The 14,258-nt window shown below is 40.0% G+C and overlaps 1 non-coding gene across 1 annotated transcript; it reads right to left on the bottom strand.

The window, feature by feature from the left end:
- Positions 1–13,713: 13,713 nt before the first annotated feature.
- LOC123391889 lies at positions 13,714–13,877 on the bottom strand. The gene has a single exon (XR_006606573.1). It is a non-coding gene; the product is annotated as a U1 spliceosomal RNA (small nuclear RNA).
- Between the last annotated feature and the right edge of the window lie 381 nt (positions 13,878–14,258).

Here is a 14,258-nt window from a genome sequence, read left to right as displayed (position 1 = left end):
TTGGGACACTCTCGCTCAGATCATCCTCCCGGTCGATGCGCCCAAAAGGTGTGCTCCAGGGAGGGGATCGGTCACCTTCTCGATCGATGCACCCAACCGGTGTGCTCCAGAGAAGGGGATCGGGCGGGAGTACGCTGGGTCCTCTCCCTAGCCCACGCGGCTAGAGTTGTCGGTCTTGTATTAGCTTGTGTGGTATGCGCTAATAAACAGCTTTCGCTTTCAGTTATTGTGTGTGACCCGTTTGCTCCCACCATCGGACCGGCTCACTCCCCTGGGAGCTCCGTGAGCGGCAGAGAGCTCCCACTCTCTCTCTCCCTTTTCCAGTTTTATCCTCTGTTTTTAATGCTTTACAAATACTTAACATTTTTCCCTCTTACAATCTTCAGACACTGAGAATTTTATACCACTTTCCTTTTAGGAAGTAAGGAGAATATAAGTCTAATCTTGCTGCAAAATGACTCAGGGTTCCCTTAAAATTTTTTTTTTTCCTTTTTAGATATTTAGTTTATTCATTTGAGAGAGAGAGAGAGCACCAATGGGGGGAGAGGCAGAGGGAGAGGGAGAAGCAGACTCTCCGCTGAGCAGAGAGCTTGATGCAGGACTTGATCCCAGAACCCTGAGACCATGACCTGAGCTGAAGGCAAACGCTTAACCATCTGAACCACCCAGGTGTCCCTCAGGGTTCCCTTTCAAACATGACTTTCATGAAAAATGAGAGATGGTGAGCAGAAGGCAGATCAGAACCTTGTGCTTATTTAATGATCTGTTGTTGACCCACTGTCTAAATTGCTTTAGGCCTTTCCTGATTTAATTTTTTTTTTTTTTAACTATTGGGGTACCTGGGTGGCTCAGTCAGTTAAGCATCTGACTCTTGATCTTAGCTCAGGTCTTGGTCATAGGGTTGTGAGTTTAAGCCCTGCACTGGGCTCTACACTGGGCATGGAGCCTATTTAAAAATAAATAAATAAAAATAAATAAAACTTTTTATTTTACTGTTGAATTGCAGTTGACAGACAATGTTACATTAGGTTTAGGAACACAATGTAGTGATTCAACAATTCTGCCCATTATGAAATGTTCACGCGGTACGCGGTACGTATAGTTACCTGATTTCTCTTTGTTCTAGGGTAATGGACCAAAACTTATTTTCATGGATGACTTATTCCTCTGCTCTTTCTTCAAATTCAATGAGTACCTGAACTAGCCAGAAGAGCGCACATTTTAAAAATTTGTTAAATAGAATAGATTTATCAAGGAATCCTTTTTCTGTTTTATTATATACTGTTTGACAACTGTTTCAAGTAGCATCAATTTTAACTCTATTTTTATAATTTAAAGATTTTTATTTTATTTTTTAAAAAAGATTTTTATTTATTTATTTGACAGATCACAAGATCACAAGGCAAAGAGGCATGCAGAGAGATAGGAAGGGAAGCAGGCTCCCTGCCGAGCAGAAAGCCTGATGCAGGCCTCGATCCCAGGACCCTGAGATCATGACCTGACCCAGAGGATTAACCCACAGAACCACCCAGGTGCCCTATAATTTAAATTTTTATTGGAGAAAGACATGTACTCAGATTTTAACAAGACCTGTAATGAAAAGCAGTACCCTCTGCCCCACTCATTTACTTATTTAAAAAAATTTTAGGGGCACCTGGGTGGCTCAGTGGGTTAAAGCCTCTGCCTTCGGCTCTGGTCATGATCCCAGGGTCTTGGGATCGAGCCCCGCGTCGGGCTCTCTGCTTGGCAGGGAGCCTGCTTCCTTCTCTCTCTCTGCCTGCCTCTCTGCCTACTTGTGACCTCTCTCTCTGTGTCAAATAAATAAAAAATATCTTTAAAAATAATTTTTTTAAACAATGTATTATTCATACTGTTTTGCACAAAACTAAAATTTTTCTAGACATATCAAGAAGTAGTAAAGAGTGAACACAAAATCAAGAAAAACAGGAATTAATAGACACTGACTTCAAGATCTGTCACTTGGAATTAGCAGAAAAACTTAAAAAAAAAAAAAAAAAAAGGCATAAGTCCTCCTCTTCTCTCACCCTCCCCACCACAATCATCCCCACTGATCAGTGTCTATCTCTGAGGGTTTTTTGGGTTTTGTTTTTTTCTTTTCTTTTGTTTTGTTTTTCTTTTTTAATTCCAGAATGGTTAACATGCAATGTTATCTTAGTTTCAGGTGTACAATATAGTGATTCAAAAATTCTATACGTTACTCAGTGCTCATCCTAATAAGTGTACTCTTAATCCTCTTCACCTGTTTCTCCCATCCCCCATCACCTCCCCTCAGGTAACCACCTGTTCTCTATAGTCAAGAGTCTGTTTTTTATCTGTCCCCCCCCACTCTGTTCATTTGTTGTTTCCTAAATTCCACAAATGAGTGAGATCATATGATATTTATCTTTCTCTGACTGACTTACTTCCTTAGCATTATACTCTCTAGCTCCACCCACGTTGTTGCAAATGGCAACATTTCATTCTTTTTTTTCTGACTGAATAATATTCCATTGTCTATATATACATCTTCTTTATTCATTCATCTATCGATGGACACGTGGGCTGTTTCCATAATTTGGCTATTGTAAATAACACTACAATAAACACAGGGGTGTATGTACCCCTTTGAATTAGTGTTTTTGTATTTTTTGAGTAAATACCCAGTGGAGTGATTACTGAATCTTAGGATAGTTTTATTTTTAATTTTTTGAGGAACCTCTGTACTGTTTTCCAGTTTGCATTCCCACCAGCAGTACAAGAAGATTCATTTTTCTTTGCATCCTTACCAGCACTTGTTTCTTGTGTTTTTTATTTTAGCTTTTCTGAGAGCTGTGAGGTGACATCTCATTGTTGATTTACATTTCCCTGATAATGAGTGATGCTGAGTAGTTTTTCATATGTCTGTTGGCCATCTGTATGTATTCTTTGGAGAAATGTCTGTTCACATCTTCTGCCCATTTTTAAATTGGATTATCTGAGTTTTGTAGTGTCGAGTTGTACAAGTTCTCTATGTTAATATCCAACATCCCCTATATTGGATATTAGCCCTTCATTGGATATGTCATTTGCAAATATCTTCTCCAATTCAGTAGGTTGTCTTTTAGTTTTGTTGACTATTTCCTTTGCTGTACAGAAGCTTTTTATTTTGATGTAGTCCCAATAAAGAAGAGGCAAGAATATGCAAAGGGAAAAAGACAGTCCCTTCAACAAACGGTGTTGGGAAAACTGGACAACTACAGAAAAAGAATGAAACTGGGCCACTTTCTTACGCCATACACAAAAATAAACTCAAAATGGGGACACCTGGTTTGCTCAGTTGGTTAAGTGTCTGCCTTTGGCTCAGGTCATGATCTCAGGATTGTAGGATTGAGTCCTGCATCGGGCTCCTTGCTCAGTGGGGACCCTGCTTCTCCCTCTGCCTGCTGCTACCCCTGCTCGGGCTCTCTCTCTCTCTCAATCTTTGATAAATAAATACATAAAATCTTCAAAAAAAACCCCACAAAACTCAAGATGGATTAAGGACCTAAATGTGAGACCTGAAACCATGAAAATCCTGGAAGAGAGCACAGACAATAATGTCTTTGACACTGGCCATAGCAAAATTTTTCTAGGCATGTCCCCTGAGGGAAGGGAAACAAGAAAAAGGGAAACAACAACAACAACAACAACAAAAAGCTACTCAATTTTCATGGGGCTGACAGTTATTTATTTCTTGATAAATAACAGGTTCACTCTACTATTTTTTCTCCAATTTTACACATGTGCATAAAGGACGGGAAGAGCAGAGAGAGAGAGAGAGAGAGAGAATCTCAAGCCCGTTCCATGCTCACCATAGAGCCCAACAGGGGGCTCTATCTCATGATTGGAGATCATGACCTGAGGGAAACCACAAGTCAGACGCCCAACTGACTAAGCAACCCGGGTGCCCCTATTTTACATATTCTTATTTACTTTCAATCAATTAGTTATCTTACACCTCCAAAAAACTGCCTTTTTCGTTTTTAGTGTATTCTTGCTTTATTCATCCATCCTTTAGTCATTCATTCATAATTCTTGATAGCAGGGTAAATGTCCTCTTAAGGTATACATATGAATCAGGTAAGCCATTTACTCCCCGCAACCCTTCTCTCTTGCTCTCACTCTTTCTGCAAATAGCCACCGCTGGAGCTCCTTGGCCTTCTGTTCCAGTTGGGATTGGTTGCTCTCTAGGTCTGATGCACAACGATCATCCTGGAACTTCCTTTTCCTTTCTTGTGTGGGATTCCCTGTTCCCTAGATCCTATGTCTTTTTTAGTTAACTTTCCATCATGTGGAGAATCTTTTCTAAGCAGCTTCCCAATAAAAACAACATGATAAATAACGTTTTGAAAACTTGGAATGTTTGAAGATGACTATATTCTACCCTCACGTTGATTTGGCTGGGAACTTAATTTTCAGTAGAAAATAATTTCTTCTGAGATTACGAAGATACTGTTCCATTGTCTTCTAGTTCCTGTGTGTATGTTGAGAAGCCTGTTTTTTCCATTCACAAGATTTTGTATATAAACTTTTTTCTCTTTCTGAAAGATTTAGGGATATTATCATCATCCTGGTGTTCTGAAAATTCATGTTGATGTGCTTTACTGCCAATATTTTAAAATTTATTGGCTATAATATTCAGAGGGCTCTTTCTATCTGAAGAGTTATAACCTTCATTTCTGAGTAAGCTCCGGAAGATCAGGAATTTTACTGCCTTACTCTTTAATGCTGTGTCCCCCAGGTTCTGGCACATCATAGGTACTCACTATACATGAACAAATGAATTCACGACTAAATGAAGAGGGGAATTTTTTGGTAATACTTTTTTTGTTAATTTCCTCCCTCCCTTTCTTTTATTATTTGGAACTTTTCTGGTTCTCTTGTTTTCTTATCTGTTCTTTCTTTTATTTTAGATCTCTTTGTCTCTGTTTTAATTTCTGTGGAATTTCCTTGGCTTTACCTTCTAAACGTGTGTGTGTGTGTGTGTGTTTAAGATTTTATTTATTTATTTGAGATAGAGAGCAAGCCAGCGAATGAGGAAGTGAGAACACAAGTTGGGGGAAGGATAAGCAGACTCCCTGCAGAGCACCACATCTGACTGGGGCTAAAACGCAGGACCCCAAGGTCACAAACTGAGCGGAAGTCAGACGCTTAACCAACAGCCACCCAGGTACCCCTCAAAATGTTCCTTTTATAAATTAGTACTTTTTTTTGTTCTAAGAATATCTTATGTCCTAGTATCTTAAAACTTGAGGATATCACACTTGTTTACTTGTTTTACTTTAATTTACTCAAAAGTTACGTGAAAAAATTAGTCTGCTTCTTTTCGCTTTACCTTCTGGGGTTTTAGGTTTCAGATTTTTTCTGTTCTACTAAGTTACTTAGCACACATCCATCTGCTTTCTACATTCTCTTCTCTGTTGTAGTCTTTTTTCTTTTTTAAAAAATTCTGTACTTTTATAGCTCTTTTTTGTTTAAAGATTTTATTTATTTATTTGACAGAGAGAGATCACAAGTAGGCAGAGAGGCAGGCAGAAAGAGAGGGGGAAGCAGGCTCCCCGCTGAGCAGAGAGCCTGATGCGGGGCTCGATCCCAGGATCCTGAGACCATGACCAGAGGTGAAGGCAGAGGCGTATTAGCCCACTGAACCACCCATGCGCCCGTCCTTTTATAGTTTTTAAAGATTCCTTAATTGGTATTTTAGAGAAATTATGAAAAGGAATGGTGGTAAGTTTATGTCTCAATCTACCAATTTAACTAGAATTTCCCACTACATTCTTCTGAAAACTTTAAAGGATTGGGATTGGGTAAGTTTTTTTATGAAGACTTGAACACAGCATGGAAAAATAGTCTTGATCATGAAGATGGTGAATGAGTTATTATTGTTTTTAGGTAATAAAATATAATGTTTTAATAAGTAGTCATAGCATATAAAACATTTTGTATATGTGTGAAAAGTTACTCTCCTGGATTTTATTTAAAAGTTTTAATGAGGATTTATACCACTTTTGATGGCCTTTGCAGAAATTCTAAGGCAAAGTTATACTAAACACTTGTCTACCCAAAATAGGGAGGAGAGAAGGGGAAAAAATAACATCTCTAAAAACTATTGTTCCACACATTTTAAACACAGAAACAACTCAAGGACAATGCAAATAGTGCTTTCATTTCAACACAGGCCCTCCGATGGCAGATAATTTCGCTCCCTCTTGGTGGCGCTGTCTGCAAGGAGTTTAATGAAAGAGCCTGAACCCACTAACGCCCAAAACAAAGTGGAAGGAGTCATTGCAGGGACTGATCATCTCCCAGAAGTACAGTTGATAAAATCGAGATAAAATCTCGGTTTCCCTCAATAATCTAAAGCAAGCAATGTCTACCGTAATGGTCTGTCATTTTAAAGACAATTTACTTACAAAGTTAATACATACACACATTAAAAAGTCGAGTCATACTGAAGACTTCTAAAAATGTATGCTCCTTTATCACTTCTTTTAGTTTTTTCTTTTTTTTTAGCCTTTTCTTTTAATAGTTACATGCATATTCTAGGAAAATAAGGTATATACAGCCATCTTTTGATTAACTTTCTTTTTTTTTTTTTAAAGATTTTATCTATTTATCAGAGAGAGAGAGGGGGAGAGAGCGAGCACAGGCAGACAGAATGGCAAGCAGAGGCAGAGGGAGAAGCAGGCTCCCCGCCGAGCAAGGAGCCCGATGTGGGACTCGATCCCAAGATGCTGAGATCATAACCTGAGCTGAAGGCAGCTGCTTAACCAACTGAGCCACCCAGGCGTCCCTTTTGATTAACTTTCGGTATTATTAACTGACTTCTGGGTTAGTCTAGACCCTCCAAGAGGCAGGCACAAAAGTGGGAAATTTATTAGGACAATGCCTCTAAGGACAAAGAGAGAGGGAACAAAGGGAAAATTGCAATACTGTCAGACGGTTCTGCAGGGCTTCCTAAGTCAGAGAGAGGGAAAGGGGGAAGATTGGGCAGAATCACTTTATAGTGCAGAACAATTCGAAGGAAAAGTCAGCAAGGCCATTGGGGACTCTCTGAATCAGGGTCACCCATTGGAGAAATCCCCTCTCTCCCAGAAACCAGTTCACCTTAATATCCCTTTCTCTCTCAGTCCCTGCTGGGAGCAGCCCCTGGGAAGTACAGACTTGGCATAAAGGTAGTGAGGGATTTCAAAGCGCAGCGACTGGGCCCATTGCATGGATGTGTGTGTGTTCCCCACAGTCAGAAATCTGAGAACCAAGATGCCCTTTAACGGACGAATGGATAAGGAAGATGTGGTCCATATACACTATGGAGTATTATGCCTCCATCAGAAAGGATGAATACCCAACTTTTGTAGCAACATGGACGGGACTGGAAGAGATTATGCTGAGTGAAATAAGTCAAGCAGAGAGAGTCAATTATCATATGATTTTACTTACTTGTGGAGCATAAGAAATAACATGGAGGACAGGGGGAGATGGAGAGGAGAAGGGAGTTGAGGGAAATTGGAAGGGGAGATGAACCATGAGAGACTATGGACTCTGAAAAACAACCTGAGGGTTTTGAAGGGGCGGGTGGTGGGAGGTTGGGGGAACCAGGTGGTGGATATTAGAGAGGGCACGGATTGCATGGAGCACTGGGTGTGGTGCAAAAACAATGAGTACTGTTACACTGAAAAGAAATGAAAAATTAAAAAAAAAAAAAAGAAATCTGAGAAGGGACGTTCTCATGCCTGCCTCCACTTCCAGTATGACAGGTGAAGATTTCAGCTCCCTTTCATAGACCCTTTCCCCTCTTTTCTTCGCTCCAGTATAATGATACTCCAATTTTAATTACATCCATATTCAGGGTTGTCATTATTACAATTCCATAAAATTTGCTCATAGCTGAGCCAGAGATTGTATTATACTATTTTTACTGTGTACTTTTTGTATTTCCTAGAGATAGTAACTACCTCATTTTCCCCCCCACTTGCTTAGTTTTGAAATTACGGCTAAAGTTTCCCACATTCCCAATAGATTTGTAAAATACTTCTTACTATAAATTTCCACATAGTAAATGTAACAGGAAATCTGCTAAGTTCTGGAGAGGGCTGGTAAATCATTAACAGCTAGCTGACCTGGGCGGGGGGTGTAGGGGTAACTGAACTCTGAAGTTTAGCTTTTCCCCTTTCATTGTGTAAATACAGATTTATACAGGACCTACTTCAAGCTACCAGTCGTGATGTCAGTGACTGCAGGGTTGGAAAGAGAAGGACACAGTGTCTTATTGTGAGCCCGTACAAGTTGGCTCTGGCACATCATGGAAATGGCCCTCCTGGAACTCTTCTGCCTCATGTTCCAATCTGCTTTGTCACTCGGTAGGCCTGCTATAACCTCACCTCTCTTGTAGTTCCCTGTTTTTCTTCTAATTCTTGAAGTAGGTATTTAAAAAAAAATTTTTTTTTAAATATTCTATTTATTTATTTGACACAGAAAGAGAGGGAACACAGGCAGGAGGAGTGGGAGAGGGAGAAGCAGGCTTCCCACTGAGCAGGGAGCCTGATTCGGGGCTTGATCCCAGGACCCTGGGATCATGACCTGAGCCAAAGGCAGACGCTTAACGACTGAGCCACCCAGGTACCCCTTGAAGTAGGTATTATCTTAATTTATCCTGTCATTTTGATGAAGCACATCTTCTCATTATTTCTTGAGAAAGGCCATATAGCAGGTTGGCAAGCTTTCAATTCTGTTTGCATCTACATTTTCAAACTTGCCTGAGAATGTCTCCCTCTACCCAATATTTCCCTGATAATTTTCTTATAGAGCTCTAGTTTTAAAACTAGGTCTCCTCAGAAATTTATAGGCATCGCTCCCTAGTCTTTTAGCTCCCTAATGTTGTTGTTATCTCCTTAAATGTTCTTTTAAAGGTTTTATTTAGTTTTTTATTTGAGAGAGAAAGAGAGAAGGACAGCAGATTCTACAACTGAGTACAGAGTCCCATGTGTGGATCAGACCTGCCACCCTGAGATCATGACCTGAGCTGAAACCAAGAGTGAGTTGCTTAACTGACTGAGCCACCTGGGCACCCCATCTCCTCAAACTTCTATTATTTATTTATTTAAGATTTTATTTGTCAGTGAGAAAGAAAGAGAGCACAAGCAGGGAGAGCAGCAAGCAGAGGGAGAAGCAAACTCCTGGATGAGCAGGGAGCCTGATGTGGGACTTGATTCCAGGATCCTGGCTGGGATCATGACCCAAGCCAAAGGCAGATGCCTCACCATCTGAGCCACCGAAGCATTCCTCATCAAACTTTTAAATGCGAAGTGATTTTCTCTCCATGAGTGTTTATAATCATCTCTGTCCTTAGTGGTTTGCAATCATGCACTTTTTTTTTTTTTTTAGATTTTAAAAATTAACATATAATGTTACAGGTCTGTGACTCTCCAGGCTTACGCACTTCACAGCACTCACCATAGCACATACCCTCCCCAATGTCCCTACCCTCCCCCCCCAGCAACCCTCAGTTTGTTTCATGAGATTAAGAATCTCTTACAGTTTGTCTCCCTCCTGATCCCATCTTGTTCCGTTTATTCTTTTTCTATCCCCAACCCCCCCATGTTGCCTCTCAACTTCCTTATATCAGGGAGATCGTATAATAATTGTCTTTCTCTGATTGAGAAATTTATTTTGCTAAGCATAACACCCTCTAGTTCCATCTACGTCATTGCAAATGGCAAGATTTCATTTCTTTTGATGGCTGCATAGTATTCCATTGTGTATATATACCACATCTTCTTTATCCATTCATCTGTTGGTGGACATCTAGGTTCTTTCCATAGTTTGGCTATTGTAGACATTGCTCCTATAAACATTCGGGTGCACGTGCCCCTTCAGATCACTACATTTGTATCTTTCGGGCGATCATGCACTTTTTTATAAATATTTTCTCATTCCGTATTAGTAGCAATCTTTCAATCTGGACACTCACATGCAAGTTGTCCTTTCAGTTTGGACAATTATTTCCATCAATTCTAGTTACCTTTCTTCTTTGGTTTTATTGAAATTTCCTCCTTTTCTTATTTTTAAGTATATCTTTATTTTCTTCCTATTAGATATTGAGTGTACTGGATATACTAAAAACAAAAGCAACAACAAAAAAAACTTTTCCTTTTTTTTTTCTCTTTTTGTTCTTTCTAGCTATTTTCTTAATTTCACCTGCCAAAGTTTTCACAGAATTTTTTTATGCCTGTCATCTAATCTGTGATTGTTAAGAACTCTATTTTATTCTCTGCTATTTCCTTTTAATAATATTTATAATATCTTTAATATCAATAATATCTTTGTTTCTTTTTTTTTTAAAGATTTTATTTATTTATTTGACAGACAGAGATCGCAAGTAAGCGGAGAGGCAGGCAGAGAGAGAGGAAGGGAAACAGGCTCCCTGCTGAGCAGAGAGCCCGATGTGGGAATCGATCCCAGGACCCTGGGATCATGACCCGAGCCGAAGGCAGTGGCCTAACCCACTGAGCCACCCAGGCGCCCCCAATATCTTTGTTTCTTGTATGCAGTATCTTTTCATATCTCTCTGAGGATATCAATTAAAGTTTAAGTTTTTATTTTCCTCTCTTTATTGTTTATTTTCAGTCTTTCAAAAGTTATTTATGGTCTTTATCCGCCATGTTGGAGGCATATTTTTCAAATGCCTGGCAATCCTGTGTCCCCCGTTCTAAAAAATCAAATAGAAATTCTAGAGACATTGGCTGGTTCACTGTAGTTTTTTCAGAGGACCATCAGATTTTTCCATTTTGGACCCCCACATGTCAGAATCTATAGAACTTTCCTCTTGTGTGATTCAGTTTCTTAAAGAAATAGCTGCCAATCTCTTGCCCGGGGGGATGGCTGGCTGTCTGGAGGAGGATGTGGGAAGCGTTCCTCTCTCGAGGTCATTTCAACAGTCTTATTATAGAATCTCATTTAAACATGAATTGAGGCCTTCCTGTGTATAGGCATTATGGAAGAGCTGAGAATCTGAAGAAGAAAGGACAAGGTTCCTACACTCAAGGAGCCTGATCCAGTGGGGAAACAGGAGAGCAACAGATAGTTGTAATCCAGTGTAGAAAAGTTATAAGAAGACGTGACTTTGTCCAGAAGTGATTAAGCACTATCACATCTCCACTCAGGCACAAGCCACACATGCACCCACCTCCTGTCCCGTTTCCCATTTCCCACCATTAGATCCAAGTTGTGTTCTCTTGCCTGCCCTACTGTTAGCTTCATTTCCCTTTTTCCTCTGCTGTCCTTAGTTTTCTGGGATTAGTTATTTGGTTTCTTCCCCACCAAATCATCTTGTAGATGCCGTATTTAAGGTTAAATTATAATACTGTTTGCCTGAGGAGGAAGACATGTGTTATAAATGGAGAAACTGATTTTGTAGAGATTGTTCTATAGACAGTCATAGAGAAGACGAAGGCAATAGGACATCATTAAGGACACCCAAGAAAAATATCCTGACCATAGCTTATTAGAAAAAAAAGTGATGTTTTAACTTACAATTACCACAAGTATTTACTAAAAGTTAACTTTATAATTTTATTTTCCCTTAAATTTATGGCAATTCTGTTATAAATGAATGCATTTTACATAAATAATTTATGTTTAGGTTTTTTGGTGTTTGACCTTGTTACTGTCTTTGGGAACATCAGGACAAGAGCAGACACTTTAGTGTTTCTGTGACTGACTTGATTCATTCTTTAATCAATGACAGCTTCACATTTTTCAAAAACATTAATTCATCTTATTATTACCAACCAATGATTTTTTAGTGTCAGAATACAATTCGCAACTGAAATATAAAAGTTTGCTTCATTATTAAGAAAGTGTCTGGGGGTGCCTGGGTGGCTCAGTTGGTTCAGCCTTGATCTTGGGCTCAGACTGTGATCTCAGGAACTTAGGATCTAGCCCTGCATTAGACTCCCTGCTGAGCAGGGGCCTCTGCCTTGCTGCTCGCCCTGCTTGTACTGTCTCTCTCCCTCTCTGTCAAATAAACAAATAAAATCTTTTAAAAAATTAAAAAAGCAAGTGATGATGGAAAAAAAAATTTTTTAAAGTAAGTTTTATGCCCAACTCATGGTGTAACTTGAACTTATGGCCTCGCGAGCAAGAATCACATGCTCACCAACTGAGCCTGCCAGTTGCCGCTCAACTCAGACATTTTGAACAGGCTTCAAACTTACAGATTTTGAATGAAGCAGCCATATAATTGAGAGCCAGCCAAAATAAAACAAGAGGAGGTAATGTATGTCACCTCTAGCCTACAAAAGCTTTCACTGGTGATTCACCAGCCTCTTATTCCCCCTGCTGACCAAATGTGGAGGACAGGAAAGCCCAGTAGGAGACCAGAAACACACACACAAAATAGCTTGCTCTCCTGAATGGATTTCATTTAAATGGTGAATAAACTATTCTATAAGCCACTGGGATATGTGGATTTATCTGTTACTGGGGTTACTATTGCCTTAAAGGATACACCTCTTCACGAAACTATCCTGCACCTTCATTTTTTTTTTCCAGGCTCATTCATTCCTTTATTTATTTTAAGTAATCTTTACACCGAATGTGGGGCTTGAACTCCTAACCCCAAGATCAAGAGTCACAAGCTCCACCAGCGACGGAGCCAGCCCAACGCCCCTCACACATTCATTAATTTAAGAAATATTTAACAACATGTAAAGAGCAGCCGCTGTATCAAGCCACTGGGATGCAGTAGTAAGTAAGACTGGTAAGGTGCTCCTCTCTTGGAGCTTATATTCTCATGGAAGGGAGACAGCCTTAAAGGGAGACAGCCATTAAATGAGTAAGCAAATAAATAGTAACCAGGGTCAGATAGGAGGAGGTGCTAGGAAAGAAATAAGACAGAGTGAAGACCAGCAGGACGTAGAGGCTGGTGTAGATGGGGTGTTCATGGAAAGACACTGTGACGATATGACATTTGGGCGGAGGCTTGAACGATGCCTCAGCTACATTTCTTTGGAAAAGAAGCATTTTCCAAAATGAAAAATTCCTTTCTAATATCCTTTCAAAATAAGCCTTTCTGCTCTGAATCAGAGTACATGCCAATGAATCCTCAGAAATCTCTCCCTAACCTAAGATAGCTAACTGATTCCACAGCTAGAGCAGTAGCAGCTGAACCACGATCACCTGACTTGACCAAAGTACTTTTTGACAATCCCAGAGCCCTTGATTACCTAACTGCTGAACAAGGGGGCATTTGTACGATTACAAATCCACCTGTTGCACATGGATAAATGCCTCTGAAGGCGTAGAAATTCAATTACACGAGATCAGAGAACAAGCCCGTTGGTTATAACAAATTTCACCTATTGACCCCCCCCCCACCTCAATCTTTCGACCTACTTAGCGCGTTACCTTCAGGTTTGGGCTCCTGGTTTAGAACCATCATAAAAACTAGATTTGTCATGTTACTTTTGATTCTGCTTTGCATAGTTATTTTTAAGTCTTGTGCCTGCTGCTTGGCAAATCTTTGTAGAAATAAATTCTATAGGGTGACACCAGTTCAGTGTTTTGATATGCTCTCTGACATTTATGACCTTGACAAGATATAGACTTCAGATAAGAACTACCTGAGAGTTCTCTCTCCTAACTAAACTTGTTTTTTTTGTTTTGTTTTGTGTGTGTGTGTGTGTGTGTGTTTGCCCAGGGGTGAGTGCAAACAAGTCCTGCACTACCACAAATTATGCAGTTGAGTTTCCCGCATTTGGGGACATCTCAGGGGTCAGCCCATCTGGAATACCAAGGATGAGCCTCACGCTCGGAAAACAGCGTACATGATCATGGTATCTCCCCTGCCAGGTTAGTATCCTAACCTCCCTGGAGACCAGTTATGTTCTTACATGGTTTCCAACTGCTATGCACTTGCCCTCTGATGTGGTACATAACAACCGGAATAGGTCCTTCCTGGCACCAAAGGACAAAAACCACTAAGTGCAGAAAACCAAACTCTTGACCAGTGCTACTTTGGAGAAAATCTGGATCAAAAAGGGGAAATGTGAAACTGAATAAAAGAAACCTCATTTAAAATGGAGTAAGGAGGCCAGAGGGGAACCTCCTACACCCTATCACTTGTCATCAATTGTAGACCCAACAGAAAGAGACATACCTTACCTCCTTGCCCGGCAACAACCTCAATCAATAAAAAATAATAATAAAAAAACCCCACAACCCAGCCAATGAGAAACCAT

The sequence above is a fragment of the Mustela putorius genome, unplaced genomic scaffold (assembly GCF_011764305.1).
Source record: "Mustela putorius furo isolate JIRA1106 unplaced genomic scaffold, ASM1176430v1.1 tig00000382_pilon_pilon_pilon, whole genome shotgun sequence".
Taxonomy (NCBI): domain Eukaryota; kingdom Metazoa; phylum Chordata; class Mammalia; order Carnivora; family Mustelidae; genus Mustela; species Mustela putorius.
The sequence above is the reverse complement of the archived record's forward strand: the minus strand, read 5'-3'. Positions and strand labels throughout refer to the sequence as shown.